The sequence below is a fragment of the Epinephelus fuscoguttatus genome, linkage group LG6, assembly GCF_011397635.1.
Source record: "Epinephelus fuscoguttatus linkage group LG6, E.fuscoguttatus.final_Chr_v1".
Lineage (NCBI taxonomy): Eukaryota > Metazoa > Chordata > Actinopteri > Perciformes > Serranidae > Epinephelus > Epinephelus fuscoguttatus.
Genome location: NC_064757.1, coordinates 543345 through 551351, shown reverse-complemented (window position 1 = coordinate 551351; position 8007 = coordinate 543345). Strand labels below are relative to the sequence as shown.

The 8007-nt window shown below is 39.9% G+C and overlaps 1 protein-coding gene across 3 annotated transcripts in view; it reads left to right on the top strand.

Moving 5' to 3' along the window:
* The first annotated feature begins 1357 nt into the window (after positions 1–1357).
* The window catches only part of tncb (tenascin Cb), a 210708-nt gene continuing 204058 nt past the window's right edge, over positions 1358–8007 (top strand). For all 3 annotated transcript variants that reach the window (XM_049578753.1, XM_049578755.1, XM_049578754.1), the window contains exon 1: positions 1358–1772. The gene's annotated coding sequence lies outside the window, so the exon portion shown is untranslated. The remainder of the gene's footprint in view (positions 1773–8007) is intronic.

The following is an 8007-nucleotide window of genomic DNA, read 5'->3' as shown; positions in this document are numbered from 1 at the left end:
TATACACTGAGAAAAATGTTTTAGTGATGACTGGATCTTCAAATACCTAATACAATTAATATGAATTTCAGCTGGTTTGTGCAAACTGCAAACATCTATTTTCTCACTTGGAGAAAAAAAGTGGTGGAGTGTAGTTCCTCTGCAGCACTACTCCCTTGCCTTGCTCTGAACACTCCATCCTGTTTGTCTTTGTTCTAAAAATGTCCCGCAACTGCACTCTGTGGATGATCAGAGAGGTGCAGGCATTATTGGTGAAGAGATAATACAGTAAGAGCTGGATAGTGGTGGAAATGCTAAACAGATGAACTTTGGGTACACAGCTGTACGGGTTTCGTATGGTTCAAGGTGTACTTTACTGTAAGTATTTTGTGGAAATGTGGCTTCTGTGACTATTTGTCTAATACCCAGCCCCAGCCCATAAAGACCTCTATAATATTACGGATATGCGCTTGTCATTACCACTGGTAACCAGAAGTATGGCCACATCAATCAGGACGAACATCTCAAGGACCAGTCACACTAGCATTTAAAACAGCTTAATTAATGTCAGTGAAAGTGTGCCATCTTAGGATTTGCTTGTGGCTGTGAAATAAATCTACGAAAATAGTTTGCACCAAATTTAACTTTGGTGAACACTAACATGCAAAATCACACTGCTGACCAATAGCAGGCCATCTTGACAGTGCTAACATTTGAGGGAGAACCCAAAATGAGGAACCTATCATTTCTTTATAAGATGTTGTACCATCCAGGTGCAGCGCAAAATAGTCATGGTTTAGCAGATAGATGTAAGACATGTTAACAGTGCAAATACATCTTTCTGAATAAACTATGAATTTATTGTCAGGTCAGCACTCTAGCTAACTAACATGGTTACCATGAGCTCACCAGCCACAGTAGTTCACGAAATAGCCCCACAAGTACCTATATCATCATGATTCTAGAACCTTGAATAGAATATTTGGTGAAGACAAATTAATTCCACTGATTTCACAGTGCCACTTTCTGGTGTGACCAGGTGTTTATATAGAACAGCTAAAATAACAGCATGGAGCAACTCACCATTTTGGTCCAATACATCATTTTAATGTACATTCAGTGTTTGTCTGTGTGTCCCTCAGTCTCACAAATAGAACCAAGGCAGTCCCTGTCCTCTCCCTGCTTTTAAGTTCTTTAATGCTATGTTAATGCAGACCCTGCATTCACTCATGTCTTGCTTTCCATTGGCCTGGTTGCTGCAATTTGCTGCTAATGGTCCAAACTCCCCCACCCCGCCCCCCCACCCCCACACACACCATCACCCCACCTATTCGTGCTGCACCCTTTCTCTTAGTCTCTTTCCCTCTCTCTTCCCAGCCTTGAGGCGCCTGTTTCAGCTCCCTTGCTTTCAGTCACAATGCTGTAGAGAGGGTGAATAGCTGGGGGGCATTTAAGAGAGCGGTAGGTGGGAGTGGAGGCTGACCGCAGAGGGTCTTCTGTTTAAGAGAAAGGGAACTCACTCTTTCTCCCTCACCATCTCAGCCGCTCTCTCTCTCTTTCTCTCTCCCTCTCTGTCTCCTTGCTGGCTGCACAACATCAGCTGGCTCTCTGGGTAGACGCGAGTAAATACTCCAGTAGAACAGAGAGAAGAGGGAAGATGACAGAGCTGTCAGCGCTCTGAGAGAAACACACTGGTGAAAACATTTGTCAAGGCTGGCTGATACGGCGCTGTTCAACACTGCTTCTGCTTACATTTCCTAATCAGTGGAGAAGCTGTGAGCATTGTGTGGGAGGTAAGTCACCTTCTTTACCTGCATGGAGCATGTGTATTTGAATGGGAGCAGAATGAATGGGCTAATTGCTAATTCAGTTAATTGAATTGCCATTACAATATAATATAATGTAATATAATATAATATAATAGAAGTTGATTATAAAATATTATAATGTTTTAGTCATTTTCTATGAAGTCCACTGTAGGACTAAAACTGAGGACAATAGCAATTTTTAGCAATTGTTTAATCTACAAAATGTCAAAGCATAATAAAAAAACAGGTCATTATAAGAGTGTCATCTGCAAATTATTAATTTTGTTCAAAAGCCCAAAATGTAAAGTTTACAGTGATACAAACACAAGAAAAATCCTCCAATTTGAAAAACTAAAACCAATTAACATTCGACATTTTTGCTTGGTAAATGACTCAAATTAAGTGATTATCAAAATTGTTGTTAACTGTTTCATGGCTAACACACAATGTGAATATTTTATATTGTCACTTCCAGTAGAGAGTGTGGGCAACAATAAAACATTCATTCCTTTCATTTAAGCAGCTTCTGTAATTGATTCTCAGATTTTACAAGTAACGACTTCAGAAACTGGCTTCATTTTGCTCTTTACTGAATGCACTTGGGTGCCAAATTTGTTTTACTGTAAAAGTTTTTCCTCCTGCTGGCTATTTCCTCTTTATTACCAGAGCAGGTAAAAAGAGTAATGTCCTCAGAGATGGAAGTCTGTGATGATCTACTGAATTATTCTGCTTGCATTAGGGCTGATGCTGGAGAGATGGGTATGGTGAGCTTGTGTGTCTGCGTGTGTATGTGTGTGTGTGTGTGTGTGTTCACCGGAGTAGCTCCAGCTGTACACTTCATGGTTGCCAGCAGACAGTAGGCTTGTGTAACCCAGGAGACAGACAGCTGCTCTGTATTAGATGCTGCTGGTTGGTTCCTCTTCCAGACACACACACACACACACACACACAGTGGCTGTTCCTCTCTATGTGCTTTCCAGTCTCCTATTAGGTCAGCTCCATTTGTGTGCCAGTTGGATCCCAGACAAACATACTGTATGAAGTAGAGGATGTATAATAGATAAGTAAATAAGCTGGTATTCACTGATATGGGTGTGTGACAGCAGATATCTTTTTTGGGTTGCTGCCAAATGCTTGCAATGTGTACTGTCCATCAGTTTTTAAAAACAAATTGTAAGAATAAAAGTGAGCTTATGTAACTTTTGTTAAACAGTGACCTCTGTGGCCACAAGTGTCAATTGCAGGTTAATAGTAAATGCTAAAATATAATTTAACAGTAGCAAAAAAAGAAAATAAAGAAGCGTCATGAGTAATGCTACTGAGTCAGATTAGCAGTTACACAGCATGTGCTTTATACATACATACATGCATACATGTAGAAAGTCTTCTAACATTAGCAATCATAAGCTACTGGCCATATCAGACTAAGTAAAGCTGTAGCAGCCCTTGAGTGTATGTTACATAGTCTCACTTTAGAGCTTTTAGCATCAAAACTCCATGGGGGATTTTCCACTGAAAGCTAATGCAATTCTTTGGGTCTTTAAGGTAGCAATTCTTTAGGGCAGATTAAGGCAGGATTTATTGCAGGTTTCACAGATTTACACTGTATACCCCTGAGGCTGTGTGCAAATTGTATCTCATGGTGCCTGATATGGGAACCCCTGTGTATATCCTAAAGAGAGTTAGAGGGAGGGAAGGAGGTAAATGTGTGAGTCAGAGAAGAGAGAGGAGTGGGTCTGTATGGGATATGAGGTGGGCTGTGATGGAGCAGACCCACAGGATACCAGGGCAGCACGTGTTGCATGGTATTTGTGTATGATAAGGAAATACAAACTCAATGAAGGAGCCTGGCTGAGTTTCAGATGCTATGATGTCGCGTTCACCGATTCACTTAAACTATCTGAAATATCTCTTGGAAGATCTTTGTCTAACTTTGACCTATTGCACAACTATATTTCCATATATGATTGTCAGTGTCAGCGCAGGCTTGGTGTAAATGGTTTATAATGCTTTGGCTACACATTTGAGTGGCCACTGACAGTGACACTCGGCATAACGATGAGTGGGAAATGGGCCTTTGTTTAGACAGCTGTTAGCTCCCAGTGCTCATTGCCCCACAAAGCTCTTGGAAGGGGTGACTGCCTTTAACCCTACTTAGCTCCTCCGCTGGTGATTGAAAGCACACCGTAATTGTGAGTATTCAAGATGACTCATGCTGGGAAAGACTCAGGAGAGATGCAGAGATGTTTTGATTGGACTAAATTAACTTCTTTTTTAATTAAGGCTGATGCAGATTCTCATTGTCGCCTCTTCTCCTGCCTTTCCCTTTGTCTCCCTTCTTCAGCGTAGTCATTGGTTTCTAATAAAATGTCATGCTGTCTCTACATATATGTTCAGTGAAATTTCACATTATTTATGAATACATCTTCAGATAAATTTGAGTGGGCTGCGCTGCTGGTTTAAATGACCTCCTGTGGACTTTTCCAAGAGCAACACCAGCAGCTCCAAGTTTTGATTTGTCTTATATTTTGGTTGTAATCAAATACCTGGAAAATTGCCATTCCTGTTATCCTCAGCTATAGTTGTATCAAAACATGTCACTTTTTTAAAGATGTACACTTAATTTCTAATAAAGCTCACTTTAGGAGAATCTGATGAAGGAAGAAGAATCATATCTCCGTAAATTCTAACATTCTTGACTGAACTTGAAGGCACCAGTTGTCCCCACAAAAGTCACCACAGTCTTTTCCTGTGTCTCACTCAGGCCCAGTCAGATTAGTCATCGCAAAGGAACAAAGACCCCCCTCAAAGAAATCCAGTGTTTTAAAGCATCCCAGATGGTTTTTAATGTTCCTCTGATGCTAATGTGCGATGGGAAAGAAGTGGAAGACTTGGAGCTGTGGGATCCGGGATGCCTTTGTATTGACCGGCCCTCCATTGGAGGCATCCAATAGAAGAACACATGTGGTAGATACTTCGCTCTGACACTTTGCCTCCACCATTGACCCCACACATTGGAATGCATGAGCCATAATGTTCTTGGAACAAGATTGGGGCCCCTTTGAGAGTGGCAGACAATTTAAGTTGGTGAAAATGGTAAAAAAAAAAAAAAAAAGGGTAAGCAAATGAAGAACGGACCCCAGGGACTAGGGTCATTAGGCTCATACAAGTGTTTGAATGGAAGGCACTCCCAATTTGGACACACAACACGCTTCAGGCTTTCATCACAGACAAGGACAAACAGATGTCCGGGTATCACAGCCAACACACTCGCTTCCATTTCTAGTGGAGGGAAAGAGGGAAAAAAATTCCATCCTGTTTGAATGGAAGTAACCAATAAACCTCCAGTGTAAAGTGCTGAAATATGTAGCCTTTGAAAGCCTGTCAAAGTCCTCTTACATGTTTACTCAGCATTCTTTATCAAAGGACTTTATCTAAAAAATCTCTGCAATGTTTAAAAATCTAGTCACTGTACAACTCAAATATCCAAGATATTCCACATAGAAAAGGAGATTTTGTAGTCTCCAAAAAGTTTCATTTGGTCAAAAAAGCAATAATGCAGACAGGTCTGGGTCACTAAGCATGTGAGTTTGTTGTATCTTTCAGTTTTTAGTTTGTATTTTCACACTCCTCTATGTCAGGTCTGTTGTTGGTGCCACTTAAATAAATATGCTGATACCAGTTTCATGTTCAGAAGTTTAGAAATGCAAAATAAGACAGCCAAACACTCTCATGATATTGCAAAGATATTGTGTTCTCACCTTGCAGCTGATTACTTGAGAGAGAAGGTGTGAGTTACATGGTAAGCTTAGACAAGTCCCAGAGGTCGACATCAATGCCTCTGTGTAGCGTGACAACAGAGGAAGCAGCCAGGTACGTGCCAGATTTTTATAGTAATTGCAGTGCAGTGTGAAAGCTGAGAGAGGAAGTAGGTAGAACGGAGGGCTATGCAATTACAAGTGTCTGGAGAAAACAGCAGGATGTGCTGTAAAGGCCACACATGAGACTGCCAAGTCTCCACACCACACAGGGGTTAGGCTAATAAACAATGGGTCACCAGCACCCAGCATGTTGAAAAGCTCATGAACAATGCTTCCAACCTCTCCATCTGGACTCAGCAAGCGTAGGACAGAGGCACAACAAAGGAAGAGCCATAAAGAAGCTCAGCACGGTAAAAACTAAATTGAGATTTGACTGTCTGCTGTATGATTGACCCAGTGAGTAGTCTTGTTTGCTCAACATTGTACTCTCCATATCACAGTGTCAAAGTTGGTTTTAGTTGAAGAAATAGACTTTTTTTTTAATTAGTCAGACATCTTAGCTCTGGCTCCAAATCCCTCTGGATGTTCTATGAGTGCGACAGGGCTCAGCCTTGGCAGAGTATTCTCTCCGAGTATCCAGATAACTGTTTTTGCCGGTATCTCAGATCTAGCCTCCCTGTCCGCCTTATCAGCTAAGAACACACCAACCCCCACACCGCTATCTGTGTCATCAGATCCAATGGGGTCACAGCAGAGAGCCAATGAGCACAGCCTTGCTTGATGAAACCAGCCTTCTTTTCATCCATCAAAAAGAACGTATCCCCCATTTCATATCTGTTTAGCAAGTCAAATTATTATTTATTTTTTACCATCTGGGAAATAATGATAGAGTTTTGTGGTAAAAATATTGAAATGGGTTATTGGTTTTACGTCAGATGGTGTGAGAGGGGATAGAAAGATTTGTTGGTCAAAGGCAAAGACATTTTTTGTGTTGAATATAATTATAGTTATTACACTCACCAATACCACCACCTGGCTATCCTATAGTGTCATCTGCACCCAAGTGAAAATAATCCTTTATATCTATAAGGACATCCTAAATAATCTATTAAGCTTCATTACATTCCTAAGACTTAACAAAATCACCTTATGTGACCAAAACAATTTGTCACAATGAGAAGGTAATGTTTTTTGTTTTACATGTTTTGTTGTTTTACAGTTCTAAAACTTATTTTACGACAGGTTAATTTACCTGTTATCTTTAATTAAAAATACAATAACAAAATACATATACAAATACATATAATCATACATATTAGAATTCCAATACTTGACCAAGATTTCAAAACACAAAGATATTCAGTTTATTGCTGTAGATAATTTTTCATCAGAGCTTTCTCTCCTGTTGATGGTATGGTGATAACACTGGTGCTTAGTAGAGCTGAGAGGAACTGCAGAGTTAGGTTATAATTCTCTGTGGCTTCATCACTACAGGTGACACCTTTCATATTGCACATAGTCATGTGATCCATTGTTGTAAAAACAAACAAAAAGGAAAATTATAACAGCTTTAATTGTCAAACATCAAATAGGCTCAATCAAGTCTGCATGTTATCACCTGACAGACAGCAGGGTGGAGAGACTGACCCAGAACAGTCAAATCAAAACTTCCGTTTTTTTGTGCGATACTTCCAGTCCAGCACTCTTGACCATTATGTAAATGGGAATCGCCTTGTTGTTTACCTTGTTTAGTTTAGCTATATATATATATATATATATATATATATATATATATATACACTATTATCACTAATACTCCGTGTTTGAAAATAAGGTGAATAACACGCTGTTGGTTTGTCACTATGAGCATATGATTCATTATTTATAAAACATATTGAATAGTGTAGCTTTAAAATCACAATTAAAGACAAAAAGACTCGATGACATGGAGATTTTGCAAAAATAAAGCTTTACAATTTAAACACATCATCCAAATAATGGATGAAGCTGGTTCCATGACATTATGAATGACAGCTCTTTGAGCTCATATCATATTTGTAATGGCCAGTCAGTCATTCTGTGAAATGTGCACTGACCTGCCATACCTAAGCGGCTTTTGAAAAATGCATCTGTCTGATAAGACAGAATCTCGAGACATGCCACATTCGAATCACATCCTGCACTCAGCCTCATTTTAAAGGGATAGTTCGACATTTTGGCAAATTCGCCTATTGCCATAATCCCTATAGTTATATGAGTAGGTACATTACCTTTAATTGTCAGTGCCGGCTGTTCTGAGATTGGTGGGACAGAGCTGCCCACTGAAATGGAGGTGAACGGTACAGCCCCCTCTCTCCCTCAAAACTAATCATTTACACCATCAAATGACTCCAAAACACTCTAGTGGACGACACATGACTTGCGCATTCCCCCCACTCTATGAAATAATAATGTATAAT